At 48.8% G+C, this 14,899-nt stretch overlaps 1 protein-coding gene across 1 annotated transcript in view; it reads right to left on the reverse strand.

Annotated features, from left to right (window-relative positions):
- LOC115580311 (WD repeat-containing protein 88-like) overlaps positions 1-12,222 on the reverse strand; it is a 17,885-nt gene extending 5,663 nt beyond the window's left edge. The window contains exons 1-2 of the mRNA XM_030414546.1: positions 12,215-12,222; positions 10,618-10,619 (exon numbers count right to left, since the gene is read on the reverse strand). The gene's annotated coding sequence lies outside the window, so the exon portion shown is untranslated. The remainder of the gene's footprint in view (positions 1-10,617; positions 10,620-12,214) is intronic.
- Positions 12,223-14,899: the final 2,677 nt, after the last annotated feature.

Below are 14,899 nucleotides of genomic sequence, written 5' to 3' on the forward strand. Positions count from 1 at the left end.
AGCATTAGTTCACAGTGTCGAAGCTAATGTAACAAAGACGAGATGAGCTGCTAACGATGGAGCATCCGCTACAGAGCTAACATCACAAAGTGAGAGGAAGCAGCCGTCAGCCCTGCTCCCACATTTCCACGACATTTTCAAATGTACGTCTTGTGTTCCTGCATTTCCCTTCAGTTAAGACTCAGCTGAACTCACAGACACGCTCCCAACGACAGCATGAGCTCACCTCCATCATCAGGGCAAGAGTTACAGGCACACAGCAGACACACAGATCACACATGTTAACATGACACTTTATTACAAAATGATCTTTAACAGCTGAAGTTTGTGTTGAAATGTAACAAACAGACGGAGAGAGAGAGAGAGAGAGAGATTATTCTATTCATTTATTTATATTTTTATTAATTTATTTTTATTTATTATCATTTTACTTATCTCTTCATTTTATTTAATTTTATTTTCAATCTATGTTATATACGTATTTATACATATATATATATATATATATAGCCTAGATTACATGTACATATATTGTTTTATGTCTTTTGTTTTGTTGAATAGTATTATTGTTATTATTGTTGTGATTGTGCTTTGGCTACACATGTTAAATGTCATGCCAATAAAGCCTTTTGAATTGAATTGAATTGACAAAGAGAGAGAATCAGAATCAGAAAAACTTTATTGTAGCAACACAATAAATTAGAAATAAATAAATACAGTGCATACGTACAATACAGAATGAGGACATTAAGAGAGACAGAGAGAGAGACAGAGAGAGGGAGAGAGACAGAGAGAGAGAGAGAGACAGAGAGAGAGAGACAGAGAGAGAGACAGAGAGAGAGAGAGAGACAGAGAGAGAGAGAGAGAGAGAGTCGACAACACACCACGTGTTGAGAGGTGAGTCTGTCAACCAAAGCCAGTCCTGTCATGTCTCACTGAGGAGTGTGTGTGGGTGTGTGATGAATGAAGCTGCGGTGTGTGTGTGTGCGTGTGTGTGTGTGTGTGTGTGTGTGTGTGTGTGTGTGTTTGTGTGTGTGTGTGTGTGTGTGCGTGTGTGTGTGTGTGTGTGTGTGTGTGAGACTGTCTCTGCTCTCTTTACAACTGTCACAGAAACATTCCAACATTTTTAGAAATCCTCTCGTTGTGTTTCCACCTGAGTCACATGTTTCAGACCAACATCAGCTTCATCTGTGTGTGTGTGTGTGTGTGTGTGTGTGTGTGTGTGTGTGTGTGTGTGTGTGTGTGTGTGTGTGTGTGTGTGTGTTTGTGTGTGTGTGTGTGTGTGTGTGTGCGTGTGTGTGTGTGTGTGTGTGTGAGACTGTCTCTGCTCTCTTTACAACTGTCACAGAAACATTCCAACATTTTTAGAAATCCTCTCGTTGTGTTTCCACCTGAGTCACATGTTTCAGACCAACATCAGCTTCATCTGTGTGTGTGTGTGTGTGTGTGTGTGTGTGTCCAGACACTTGGTGGTTGAATTTGACCTCCCACTTCTTCACAAGTCGCTCACAGGGTGCACTCAGCTTCTTCCCCGTCGTACGGTGGCCCGGAGGCACAACAGCAAGTCAGAAAAAACACGATTCGTTTATCAACTTTGTCGAGAGTTCCTGTTGTTCACGATGTTTTGAGTGATTAAATGTTTCTGACACTATTCTCAATATTATATCAAGACAAACATATTTCCTCACCAGTTCTCCTTCGTGGACGAAGCTCGTGATGACAAAGTGCGTCTTCTTGTTCTTCTGTGTGATCTCTGAACATTCACACTGTTATTGATCTGCCCAATCACAATCACAGTATAAGTCCCTCCCCCTCAGTTTGTCAGGACTCTGATGTGTTTTGTGGTTAATGTCGTTGTGTTTTCTGGCTGGCTGTTGTGATCCAGCAGCCCGTTTCACACTGAGTCGCCACCTTATCACCACAGCGCCGGTTCGCCAGTTCTCCGCCATCGTTCGTTCACACAGAGTGAAGCAGCTCCGGCGTGAAGATGAACCGCTGTGTCATTCACACAGAAAGCGGCGCCGCAGCTCCTAAAGAGGAGTGATGGTGTGATGACGTCATGATGACATCATGATGATGACGTCTGTGTGTTTCCCAGGTGTCACCCTGTCAATCAGTGTGAATGGGAAAACAGAGAGAAGGTCTGGATATGGCGTTGGAGGCGGAGCCTGTAGAGCCCACAGAACTTTTTCCAGTGAAGCTTGGATGAGCGCTTCATGTGAGCAGTGATGGCTGAAGGAACAGCATCTGTTCCACTCGGTGTGGTTGTGGACACGTTCTGATGTTTAGCTAACGATCTAACACAGAATGACAGACGGTTCCTTCACTCATCACCTTCAGTCAAACCTCCACAAACCTTTTATGAACAATGTCAAGTCAGACAAAGAGGTGTGAGCCGCTCGTTTTAGTGTTTTAGTGGAATTGGATTTCCACTTCGACAGCAACCACTCCTCGCCATCCCATAATGTCCCCAGAATCCAAGTTGAGACCAAGTGGATCAGCCGGTGGACCCGGAGGTGTCGGCACACAGTTCTGATGCTAATTCACACTGAGTCATCGCTTTTCTCATTTTCTGTAACGGCACCGTGATGAAAACTGTGTTTTCGCTCCGTCAGGACGTCGCAGCTCAGTTTGAGTCGCAGCTGACAGGTTTGATAAGAATCATCATATTTCTGTCTTTGTTCTGTTGCTGTTGTTTGTCTTTATTTACGTCTGTGCTGCTGCGGGATGAAAAAGAGTACATTCCAGGATCCCAGAGTCCATCTGTCTCCGCGGCTCCAGACTCAACTGTTGTCCTGCTCCTCCACTTCCAGACTGACTGAGCTGACAGTTTACTTCCTGGGGTTTGGCTGAGGAACACACGAGTGTGTGTCGGGTTCTGACTGCATCTCCATCACTGAGCTCATGGAGGAGGACACGAGACGGGCTCGGACCTGATGAACCGTTATTTTAATGAGCTCACTCACGTTAGCTTACTGAAGGTTGATGTCCGCATTTACCCGGTAGTCATGGAGATAGCTGAGCTGTCGTAGCTTCAGTCACATGACAGCTTGGCAGGCTTCATGGACGCATGTTTACAGGTCAGGTGACCAGGTGACCAGGTGACCAGGTGACCAGCTCACCTGTGTGACTGTGTTTCTGGTAACAGTCTCACTCAGCACAAACATTCACGTACATCTGAGTCTTCTCAGCCTCTGATCTCTCCTGATTGGCTGATTCTTCACTCCAGCTCTGACTGTTATGTTGCCTAGCAACCACCATCCGGCTGTCTGACAGTCTGACACAGGACTCAGGTGGACTCAGGTGGACTCAGGTGACTCAGGTGACTCAGGTGGACTCAGGTGGACTCAGGTGGACTCAGGTGACTCAGGTGACTCAGGTGGACTCAGGTGGACTCAGGTGACTCAGGTGGACTCAGGTGGACTCAGGAGGACTCAGGTGGACTCAGGTGACTCAGGTGACTCAGGTGGACTCAGGTGGACTCAGGTGGACTCAGGTGACTCAGGTGACTCAGGTGGACTCAGGTGGACTCAGGTGGACTCAGGTGACTCAGGTGACTCAGGTGGACTCAGGTGGACTCAGGTGACTCAGGTGGACTCAGGTGGACTCAGGAGGACTCAGGTGGACTCAGGTGACTCAGGTGACTCAGGTGGACTCAGGTGGACTCAGGAGGACTCAGGTGGACTCAGGTGACTCAGGTGACTCAGGTGGACTCAGGTGGACTCAGGAGGACTCAGGTGGACTCAGGTGACTCAGGTGACTCAGGTGGACTCAGGTGGACTCAGGTGGACTCAGGTGACTCAGGTGACTCAGGAGGACTCAGGTGGACTCAGGTGGACTCAGGTGGACTCAGGTGACTCAGGTGGACTCAGGTGGACTCAGGAGGACTCAGGTGACTCAGGTGGACTCAGGTGGACTCAGGAGGACTCAGGTGGACTCAGGTGGACTCAGGTGACTCAGGTGGATTCAGGTGGATTCAGGTGACTCAGGTGACTCAGGTGACTCAGGAGGACTCAGGTGGACTCAGGTGGACTCAGGTGGACTCAGGTGACTCAGGTGACTCAGGAGGACTCAGGTGGACTCAGGTGGACTCAGGTGGACTCAGGTGACTCAGGTGGACTCAGGTGGACTCAGGAGGACTCAGGTGGACTCAGGTGGACTCAGGTGACTCAGGTGGATTCAGGTGGATTCAGGTGGATTTAGGAGGACTCAGGAGGGCTCAGGAGGACTCATGAGGTCTCAGGAAGTCTCAGGAGGACTCAGGAAGTCTCAGGAGGACTCAGGAGGACTCAGGAGGTCTCAGGAGGTCTCTGGAGGACTCAGGAGGTCTCAGGAATTCTCAGGAGGTCTCTGGAGGACTCAGGAGGTCTCAGGAATTCTCAGGAGGTCTCTGGAGGACTCAGGAGGTCTCTGGAGGACTCAGGAGGACTCAGGAGGTCTCAGGAGGTCTCTGGAGGTCTCTGGAGGACTCAGGAGGACTCAGGAGGTCTCAGGAGGTCTCAGGAATTCTCAGGAGGTCTCAGGAGGTCTCTGGAGGACTCAGTCATAATGTGGATAAGCCTAAACACACTGCGGGGGTATTTATGTGTGTAATGAGGAGTAATCACACTTAACTTTATTCCTCCACACCCAGCCAATCCAGACTGAGGGCGGTGCCTTAATCCACCAATTATTCACCTGTCTCCAATTAGATCGTCTGCACACACACACACACACACACACACCTTAGGTCTGTGTGCAGCAGGAGTGAAGCTGCTGGTCGTCACTCTGAATCACTTCAGGCTGCTTTCATGTTTCTTCACTCAAACTGAAACTTCACAGACGGCCGTGTGTGTGTGTGTGTGTGTGTGTGTGTGTGTGTGAGTGTGTGTGTGTGTGTGTGTGTGTGTGTGTGTGTGTGTGTGTGAGTGTGTGCGTGTCTGTGAGCTGTGGTTGATGACTTGTTGTTTGTTTGACGCTGACATCAGCAGCTCTAAACACTCCGTGTTTACACCTGTGTGCTCAGTGTCCTCACAGGAAACGACAGGTTCATCAGACTGAACGTGGATCATGTTGGATCCTGTAGCTGAGCAGGCTGCGGCTGCATGTAACTAAGTACATTTACTCAAGTACTGTACTTCACTTCCCTCTACTCATTCTACTTATAATTGATAAAATGCTAAACATGATCATTATATTACAGCAAGTCATTTTTTCAGTCGGTGATTGTGGAGCTGATGTTAAAGTGATGAACACATTACACTTCACAGATGACACAGTTAGCCTAGCATTAGCCTGCAGCTAGCTTAGCATTAGCCTGCAGCCTCTCCTCCACTCCTCTCCTGTGTGGTGAAGACGATCAGCTGACTCTGACAGCCTCTTCTCTTTTTCAGAGATCCTTTATTGTTGTGTTTGTGAAGAGAGTTCACTCTGCACAGATCTGAGTTTGATGACATCATCCACAGGAGACGAGATACAGAGAATATCTGTATATACATATATATATATATATATGTATATACAGATATTCTCTGCTATATATGTGTTCTGCTGGTGTTCTGGTTCTGCCGCTCCGAGAACAACGTTATGTGCACAGCGGCTCTGACTTTAACACTCTCAGGGTTGCTGGTTCCATTCCCTCCTACACTGACTCTGTGTTCAGTCTATAAGAGGAGCTTGGCAGTCGCTCTCCTTCGTTCTGGGAGAATAGAAAGTAAAACTCATTTTCTGTAAATTACCCATAATTCAATGCTGAATTCATTTGTATAAGCTGGAGATATAATTAGTTTGAAAAGGCACCATAAACATTTATCATGAGAAACGTTTAATAACTTGTTTCTGATGTGGAGACAGAACTCATCCATCTCTGAGGCCCAGCGGAGGAAAGTGTTCTCCCATCCATCAGAACCGACAGGACCGGACTGGAACAACATGCCTCGCTCCCCTCGGGGCCGCACCACTGGTCGGTGCTGATGAGGCCCCCAGGGGCCCTCGGGGCCAGCGGGCTCCTTAGCCATGCTCGCCATGTTTTCTGTAGCGGACCACCGGCGAGGGCCGCGGCGCCGTGTTTTAATAAAACATTCCCAGCGGCTCCACAGCTGGGGCATGGAGGTGGAGGTGGTGCTGTGGGGGGGAGCGCAGAGAAATATCAGAAATTCTGCGGTTGGTGTCGGGCCGGGTGACCAGAGCCGAGCCCCAAACATCTTGTAAGAATAACAGTGGAACAGAGCGGAGGGCCTGGGCGGACGCCATGTTTGTGTGTTGGTACATTCCTGGTGTGTGTTTTATTTTTCCTGCTCTGTCCCCTCGCTCGCTGTCTTCCCGGGGGGCTGGCCGGGTGGGGTGGGCACGGATAGCTGTGGTTTGGGTGGTGGTGTGAGGAGGGGGCGGGGGGGGCGGGGGTGTTTTTGGATGGCGCTGCAGTTTGACGGGCGAGCGGAGGAATCCCAGCGGGCGACTATCAGATTCAAGATGAGGCGCTCGGACTGGAGTGTGATGAGTGTGAAGACAACTCTTGTTTTGTTTTCTAATTCATTTTATTCGCCCGTCCAACCTCCTCCTTCTCCTCCTCCCTCCTCCCTCCTCCCCTCCTCCTTCTCCTCCCTCCTCACTTTTGTTTTTCTAAAGAAGCCTTCTTGCCAAGAGCTGAAACAATAGCAAAGCTTTCCAAAGCCTCCCTGGCTTTAAACAATGCCATCAATCACAGCGAGAGCAGCCGACACGCAAACACACACACACGTATGAAGTTTAACTCTTCACGTGGACGGACGAGGACGAGGACGGAGACAGAGCGGACTGATGAGCGCTGAAGGTCTGGGACTGAGTGAAAACATTACAGAGGGAACCTGTGAGTCCAAACTCAGCGGGAAGATGTGACGCTGTCAGCACCGGCCCACTTTGGATTTCACCCAAAAACTGTTTTAAAGCAGCTCATTGTCCCCGAGGCCGCGTGTGTGTGTGTGTGTGTGTGTGTGTGTGTGTGTTGTCACTACGAAAACATTTGTGTCCTGACGGACTGAACATCAGAACTTTTGAACAGTGGAGTCTGGTTGGGACAGGAAGTGGTTGATGTCTTCAGTGTGCGTTGGATGTTTCTGATGGTGGACGGCGTCGAGGTGACAACAGAGGCAGAGCTGTGAAAATAAAGTGTGTATCGAAATGCATCCTCGTCCGGACTGAAGTGTAAACAGTGCTTAAAAAAAACATCCGGAGGAGGAAAAATGGATCTGAGTGGTTCTGCAGAACTTAAGAGGCGGCAGCAACATGCTGCTGGGAACCAAGAGAAGAAGAAGAGTTTGATCAGCTGACTACAACAGTAATATCTCATTTCAGAGAGCCTGGACAGAACAGACCTGACCTGGTTCTGTTCTGTTCACTGAACCTTCAGGTACCAACACAGATGAAATGTACGTGTCTTCTTTACAGAGAAACTGGATCAACGTTTATCTTCTCAGCTCTGTTCGCTCGACAGATCTGAGACCTGCACCTCCATCCGTCACGTCAGCCTCCTCATATTTGTCTCTGGAGTGTGTCCACCCTCCTCCTCCTCCTCCTCCTCCTCCTCCTCCTCCTCCTCCTCCCCGTCTCTGGCAGGGACGGCTGGGTGTAGCTCTGCAGGTGGAGCAACACTCAGCCAGCGCTAACCAGCTATCAGCTTTCCTCCACCTGCCAAACAGAGTCCCGCAGGTCATCCTGGCCCCGCCCAGACCGCCGGGTCAGGACGGCTGGACTCTGCCCTCTTGGCTGCCCCCCCCCCCCCCTCGACCCCCCGGGCCCCTATCTGGCCCGGTATCGGCCCTGAGTCAACAGAGAGAGGACGGTCCTCTGCTGAACGACTCTGAGGACTTTAACCGTTGACTTAGAGGGGGAGGAGGGGGGGGAGTGTGTGGTTAATGAGCCCCCTCCCTGAGTCAACTCCACATGTGAACTCTGGACACACACACACACACACACACATACAGACACACACATACACACACACACACACACACACACATACAGACACACACATACACACACACACACACACACACACGCACACACACACACAGCATGTGGAGCCTAACCAGAACCAACAGGCTGGAGAGTTTGTTCACAAAGTTGTGTCTCAGTCCAGATGATGGTTCTGATGGTTTGTTCTGTTCCGTGGCAGCTTCAGGTTTTAACAACATGTGAATGATTCAGAGTTTAAAGGTCCAGTTCAGATCAGATACTGGCGCTTTGTGATGGCGGCCGACCCGACCTACAGTCCCACAGCACCAGTATCTGACCCGACACTCAAAAATCTCAAAAAAGTGATGGAGCGTGTTTGTACTGAAGGTACCGATCCAGAACTGTAGAGGCTGATATCTTATTAAGTCTTTTATCCAAATATTTAGAGGTTTCTTCAGCTGCTTTGACAGAATTGGACCTTTTGAATAAATCTAACAAAGTGAAGACTTTGAATACAAACAGGCAGTCGCAGGAAAAAAGTGTTTATGGTCCTGAAATTAAATAAAGTTAAAGTTCATTAAGTAACAAGAAGTTAACGACCACTAATAAACTGTAGATGTAAAACATTAAAGGTCTGTTTGTAACGAGTCCGGCTGTGACAGTCACACTGAGTTCTGACAGTTCTGGTGTCAGTGGAGGCTCAGAGCTGCTGTCTCTTAGAACTGACTGACATCGTCCACAGAGTGTTTGACAGTTTGGACCGGGCTCAGTGAGTGAACACACCGATCACCAGAACCATCAAACTCTCCTGAAATACAACTTTTAATGCTGAAACAGTCAAATGACTTCCCGCCGTGATGGGCTGAACCGGACCGGACTGGACTGTGACCTGCAGACCGTGTGGACGGATCAGAGTCAGAGGACCTGGTGTCGGATGTGGGCGTGGCTTAGATGTGACGTTAAAAACAACATGGCGGTTCCTCCGGAGGTTAGCGTAGCTGCTGTAGCGTCGGATCTGAAGACGTGTCTGTCTGCTCTCCACTGACAACACTTTGATTGGACCAGCTGCTCTGATGGTGGCGCTCGGCTGCTGTTGGCCCGGGATAGATGAAGTTCGTCCAATCAACTGTCAGGTATTTTTTGAGTGTCTGCCCAATCAGCCGGGACTCTGCTGGACAGTGACGTCCTCTGACAGGACAGTGACGGTCCAGAGAACCTGACTCTGACCGGACTCAGATGCACGTAGAGACCGACCCGTGTCTCCCCCCTCAGCGGGGGTCAGAGGTCACCCTGCAGTGCGGCTGGCAGCCATGTTGACTGTGAGCACAGAGTTAATGGAGTCTGTGTCGGAGCAGAGGAATGTGAATCTGTGCTGCTCTGAACCAAACACGCCTCAGAAATGAAACGGAGGAATTTTGCTGGGGGGGTTTATCTTATCAGTGTTTACTGTAAGCACCATCTCGTTTGCTCTGTTGACTTTAACAGATTGACTGGAGCTGCCGGCTCGCTGCCAGCAGCCCGCTGCGTGTTTCCAAACTGGCACGGAGCGTTAGAGGAGACGATACGAACGTGACATCACATCTGGGAAGCAACGCTCACATTTGGCCTCAGCTGGATTCAAACAGACGGATTCTGTCTCTTAAAGGAACTCTTGACCTAAAATACATTATTTATATATCAGTTACACATGAAGTTCAGTGCTGCTCCATGAGAGCAGATGCTGCAGAGCTGTGAGTGTTTGTGAGTCATTCAAACAACAGCTGATGAACATGTTAAAGGACTCGTGCATCATAAACCAGCTGCAGGTTCATCTGAACACAGCAGCAGTCCAGAGGAGACAATTTAACTATCAATCAGTTTGGTATCAATAAAGTCTCTATCAGCTGAAGGCCGACTGGCTGCTGATGCTCATCCATGCTCAGGTATCAGACAGGTGAGTCCAGCAGGTGGTCACACACACACACAGCGTGATGATGTCATCAGCTTCAGGCAGCCTGATGTTCGCTCACACACACACTGGAAACACCAGCAGAAACATTTAGAACTGGGTTCAGTGGTTCTGTCAACAAGTGTCAAAGGAACAGTTTAGAAAAACTGTAAAATCCAGTCGTCCTGTCCAGTCAGTGCTGATGGGACCGGTTCTGACTGGCTCCACCCTGCTGGCTGGATGGAGGCTGCTGCAGATCAAGTCTCAGCTGCTTCAGGTGTTCAGCAGAACGCTGCAACTCTGCTTAACTGTGACGCTCCAGAACTGTTCTGAGGACGACCGCACATCATCCACAAACATCTGTCATGGTTTTTAAATGTTTCAGATCTGCAGCTGACTCCAGATCTGCTGCTGACTCCAGATCTGCAGCTGACTCCAGATCTGCAGCTGACTCCAGATCTGCTGCTGACTCCAGATCTGCTGCTGACTCCAGATCTGCAGCTGACTCCAGATCTGCAGCTGACTCCAGATCTGCTGCTGACTCCAGATCTGCTGCTGACTCCAGATCTGCTGCTGACTCCAGATCTGCTGCTGACACTTCTCCAGATACTTCATCTGCTCTTCCAGCCGCTGTGGTTATTTCTGTGTCTGCTGCTATTACAGTCAGTAGAAAACAGAAGCAACACAATAACATAAAAATACAACCCAGTCAGACAGACTGCTGGAGAAAAACCTCATTTCCACAACGTCTAAATGTCCAGGCTTGTTTTGGGGTTAACCACTGTTCACTCAGAGGTTTGATAAGTGCCAAGAGTTTCACAAAGAAACAAATCCTTCCTCCGTCTCCTGCCGCTCACACAACACGTCCAGCAGGACTGAGAGCTGCTGCATGTCACACAAACTGACAGCAAAGACGGATGAACTGCAGAAATCATCCTAATCCAGGTCTGTTGTCAGACTCATTACTGTAATAAACTCATTATTGATCACAGAGTATTTGCTGTACTGAACCTCTGACCTGCAGTCCTCCTCCAGTTCTGGACCAAACACAGACCGGGTACCAGGACAGATCCGCTGAGTCAGCCTGAGGGAGGTGGAGGTGGTGGAGCCGACTCTCCTCCTCCTCCTCCTCCTCCTCCTGCAGCCTCCCACAGCTCCTTATCAGGGAGCCAGAACCAGACGACTCCTCCTCCTGTCGACCAGCAGACAAAGAAACAGCTCGCTGCAGTCCAGTGAGAGCAGAAACAACCGGGTCGGGTTTTAAAGATTCTCAGCAAAAATCAAATCAAATCTGCATCCTGAAACATGTGAACACATCTCATCTTTAGAGATGTGAGACTGCTGATCCTCAGAACAACAATTAATTATTGTTATGAAATATCTGAAAGTCAAAATACTGAGGGAGCGAAACTACGACTCCCAAGATGCATTTCACTGTTACTGAAAGTAACTAAGTACATTTACTCATCTCCAGAGAGTTCCTGTCACAGTGCAAACTGTGGACCAGCTGACTGTCTCGAAGGCTTCAGAGAAGAGCCAATGTTTTCTTTTGTTCAGTTGGATCAGAACCTCAGAGATTCTGTCCGGCACAGATTGTTAGTGTTTGTGACACAGAGTGTGGTGAAGTTTGACGGAAGACAAACAGGAGCTCAGTTACGTGGTTTTCCTTCTCGTTACGTGTTATTAAGTGTGACGGCCCTCTGACACGACCGCCACCGCCATCAGCCCGCCACACTGCACTACCCATGAGCCTCAGCAAATACACAGCTCTGCTGTTGCCATTAGAAACAAAATCTGTCATCATGGTTACTGATTACATCCAAAATCGGATCAGAACTGATTTAAACTGCTGATCGCTGGACCAGGTTCAGAATATGAAGCTCTGTGATTGGCTGTTCGTGGGTGAAATGCACCCTGGGAGTCGCTGTCGATGCTGAACATGAGAACAGGAACATGTTTCCTGCTGTGGTTCTGTTCACGAGCTTCCTGCTGTCGCGTGACGCGTCGCAGTGCCGTGGTGTTGACGAGCGATCCGATCTGGACCTGATCCGTCGGATCCACGTGCAGCTGCAGAGTTTGTTCTTCTTGTCAGACCTCCAGGATCCGCAGCAGGAGGCCCAGTCCAGCTGCCAAATCTCTGAACCTCACGACCGAGCAGCTCTGATCAGACCGCGAACCTGAACGAGCAGAAAGCTGAAACCTCGGAGCGCCGACACTCAGCGCTGCAGCCACATGTCATTATTTCACCTCTGAGCCCGACATCCACAAATCAAACACACATGGAGCTCCAACACCTCAGCTCCGTCCGGCAGGAAGGCCCGATCCAACCCGACATGAAACTGGCAGGAGCAGGACGTGATCCGCTCTGTGATCTACGAGTCTGTCCTGTCAGTCAGCAGCTGTTTGTGAACACACGTCAGTTGGAACTGATCTGGTACCAACAGAACCAGACTCCCCTCACAGTGTCTCAGTTTAGTGAGTTGTTGTCAGGAGACACTTTATAAACTCTGTGTCTGAATAATTCTTCAGATGTTCAGCTGATGTTCACTTACATCATACAAACATTTAAACTATGTCACAACTCATGACGTTACAACTTCCTGTTTCAGCAGAAACTCTTTGAAATATGGAACTATATTAGTAATAAGTGATATAAGAACATTTGTTGAGACCTTCTCAAACATTTCTGCTCTTTATTAAAACAATTTTCCTTTTTCAAAAATGATTTCTATTTCCGTGTAGACATCCAGCTCGTCCTCTGATGGACCCTGAGTAGAAGAAGAACAGAACTGTCCAGAACCAGAGGCGAGCTCTCTGCTCCGAGTCGTCACGTCAGAACACAAACAGCAGAAGAAGAAAAGAGAGGGAGGCGTGGTCTCCGGCAGAAAGCGAGAGTGATACTTCCCTCAAACCAAATAAAAGACTTTTCCTCCTCTTCGTGAGAACTCAGAGTTTGGTTTTACTGACGAACTGCTTACTCATGACCGATCAACCGCAGTGACCTGTCAGCCCCGCTGCATGCTGGGATACCTTCAAGACGCAGCGCTGCGGCTGATAAAGTCAAAGTCAGCTTCCTCATTTGGGTGCAGATGTGTTGCCCCATGAAACGTCCTGCTGAGCAGCACAGAGGGTTCGGGTCAGAACTCAGGAGGTTAATGAGCTCATAGCTGTGAGTGACGTCTGACAGGAGACGAACGTGACGACCTGTTGGACTTTTACTTTCACTTCAAACTGTTTTCTTCAGACAACAGCTGAGGTTCAGTTTGCTGGTTCTGCTCAGTTCTCCTCAGAATTTGCATAAAAGTATTTTCACTCCATCACAAGTGAAAGTCCTGACAAGTGTTAAATTCCTTCAGGAAATATTACAATAAATATTATATTTGTCTGGTTTTATCACCAAAGAGTTTAAGTTTTTTCATGTGGTAACGTGTGATTCTCTGCAGAATAATGTTTAAAGTCTCTGTTTTGATCCGGACCGTCAGAGTCTCTGTGGACTGACTGCAGCACAGTTAGGTCACCCGTCCCTCATAGCACACACACACACACTCACACACACACACACACACACACACACTCACACACACTCACACACACACACACACACACACACACTCACACACACACACACACACACACACACACACTCACACACACACACACACACACACACACACACACACTCACACACACACAGTACTACAGACTAAATGAGGAACAGGTCTCTGCACCTTCTTAAAGTCTTTGCGTGCAGAAGTTTACTGAAGCGTTGCCTCCATGTTTCATCCTGTCAGAATTGAATATGTGAGACAGTGTGGTCTGTCTTCAGTACTCACCCTGCTGGAAAAACCAGCATAAACCAGCACCAAAACATAACACATGTGGTGTTTTGGTACGGCAGTGTTGTGCAGCAGTGTTGTGCACTGCTGTACCTTCTGTCTACCTTCTGGCTTTGTTCTGGCTTTGGGAACCTTTGGCACACTTTGGGACACATTGGGAACCTTTGGGACACTTTGGGACAGATTGGGAACATTTGGGAACATTTGGGACACATTGGGATACTTTGGGAACCTTTGGGACACTTTGGGCCACTCTGGGAACCTTTGGGACACTTTGGGAAACTCTGGGACACTTTGGGCCACTTTGGGCCACTCTGGGAACCTCTGGGACACATTGGGATACTTTGGGAACCTTTGGGACACATTGGGAACCTTTGGGACACTCTGGGACACATTGGGATACTTTGGGACACTTTGGGACACATTGGGACACATTGGGATACTTTGGGAACCTTTGGGACACGTTGGGACACATTGGGATACTTTGGGACACATTGGGATACTTTGGGAACCTTTGGGACACTCTGGGACCCTTTGATACACTTTGGGAACCTTTGGGACACTTTGGGATACTCTGGGACACTCTGGGACACATTGGGATACTTTGGGACACTTTGGGACACATCGGGATACTTTGGGAACCTTTGGGACACATTGGGAACCTTTGGGACACTTTGGGACATATTGGGATACTTTGTGAACCTTTGGGACACATTGGGATACTTTGGGACACTCTGGGACACATTGGGATACTTTGGGACACTTTGGGACACATTGGGATACTTTGGGAACCTTTGGGACACATCGGGATACTTTGGGACACATTGGGATACTTTGGGAACCTTTGGGACACTCTGGGACACTTTGGGACACTCTGGGACACTTTGAGACACTTTGGGAACCTTTGGGACACTTTGGGATACTCTGGGACACTCTGGGACACATTGGGATACTTTGGGGGACTTTGGGACACATCGGGATACTTTGGGAACCTTTGGGACACTTTGGGACATATTTGGATACTTTGGGAACCTTTGGGACACATTGGGATACTTTGGGACACTCTGGGACACATTGGGATACTTTGGGACACTTTGGGACACATTGGGATACTTTGGGAAACGTTGAGACACATTGGGATACTTTGGGAACCTTTGGGACACATCGGGATACTTTGGGACACATTGGGATACTTTGGGAACCTTTGCGACACTCTGGGACACTT

Source organism: Sparus aurata, chromosome 4 (assembly GCF_900880675.1).
Source record: "Sparus aurata chromosome 4, fSpaAur1.1, whole genome shotgun sequence".
In the NCBI taxonomy this organism is placed as follows: Eukaryota; Metazoa; Chordata; class Actinopteri; order Spariformes; family Sparidae; genus Sparus; species Sparus aurata.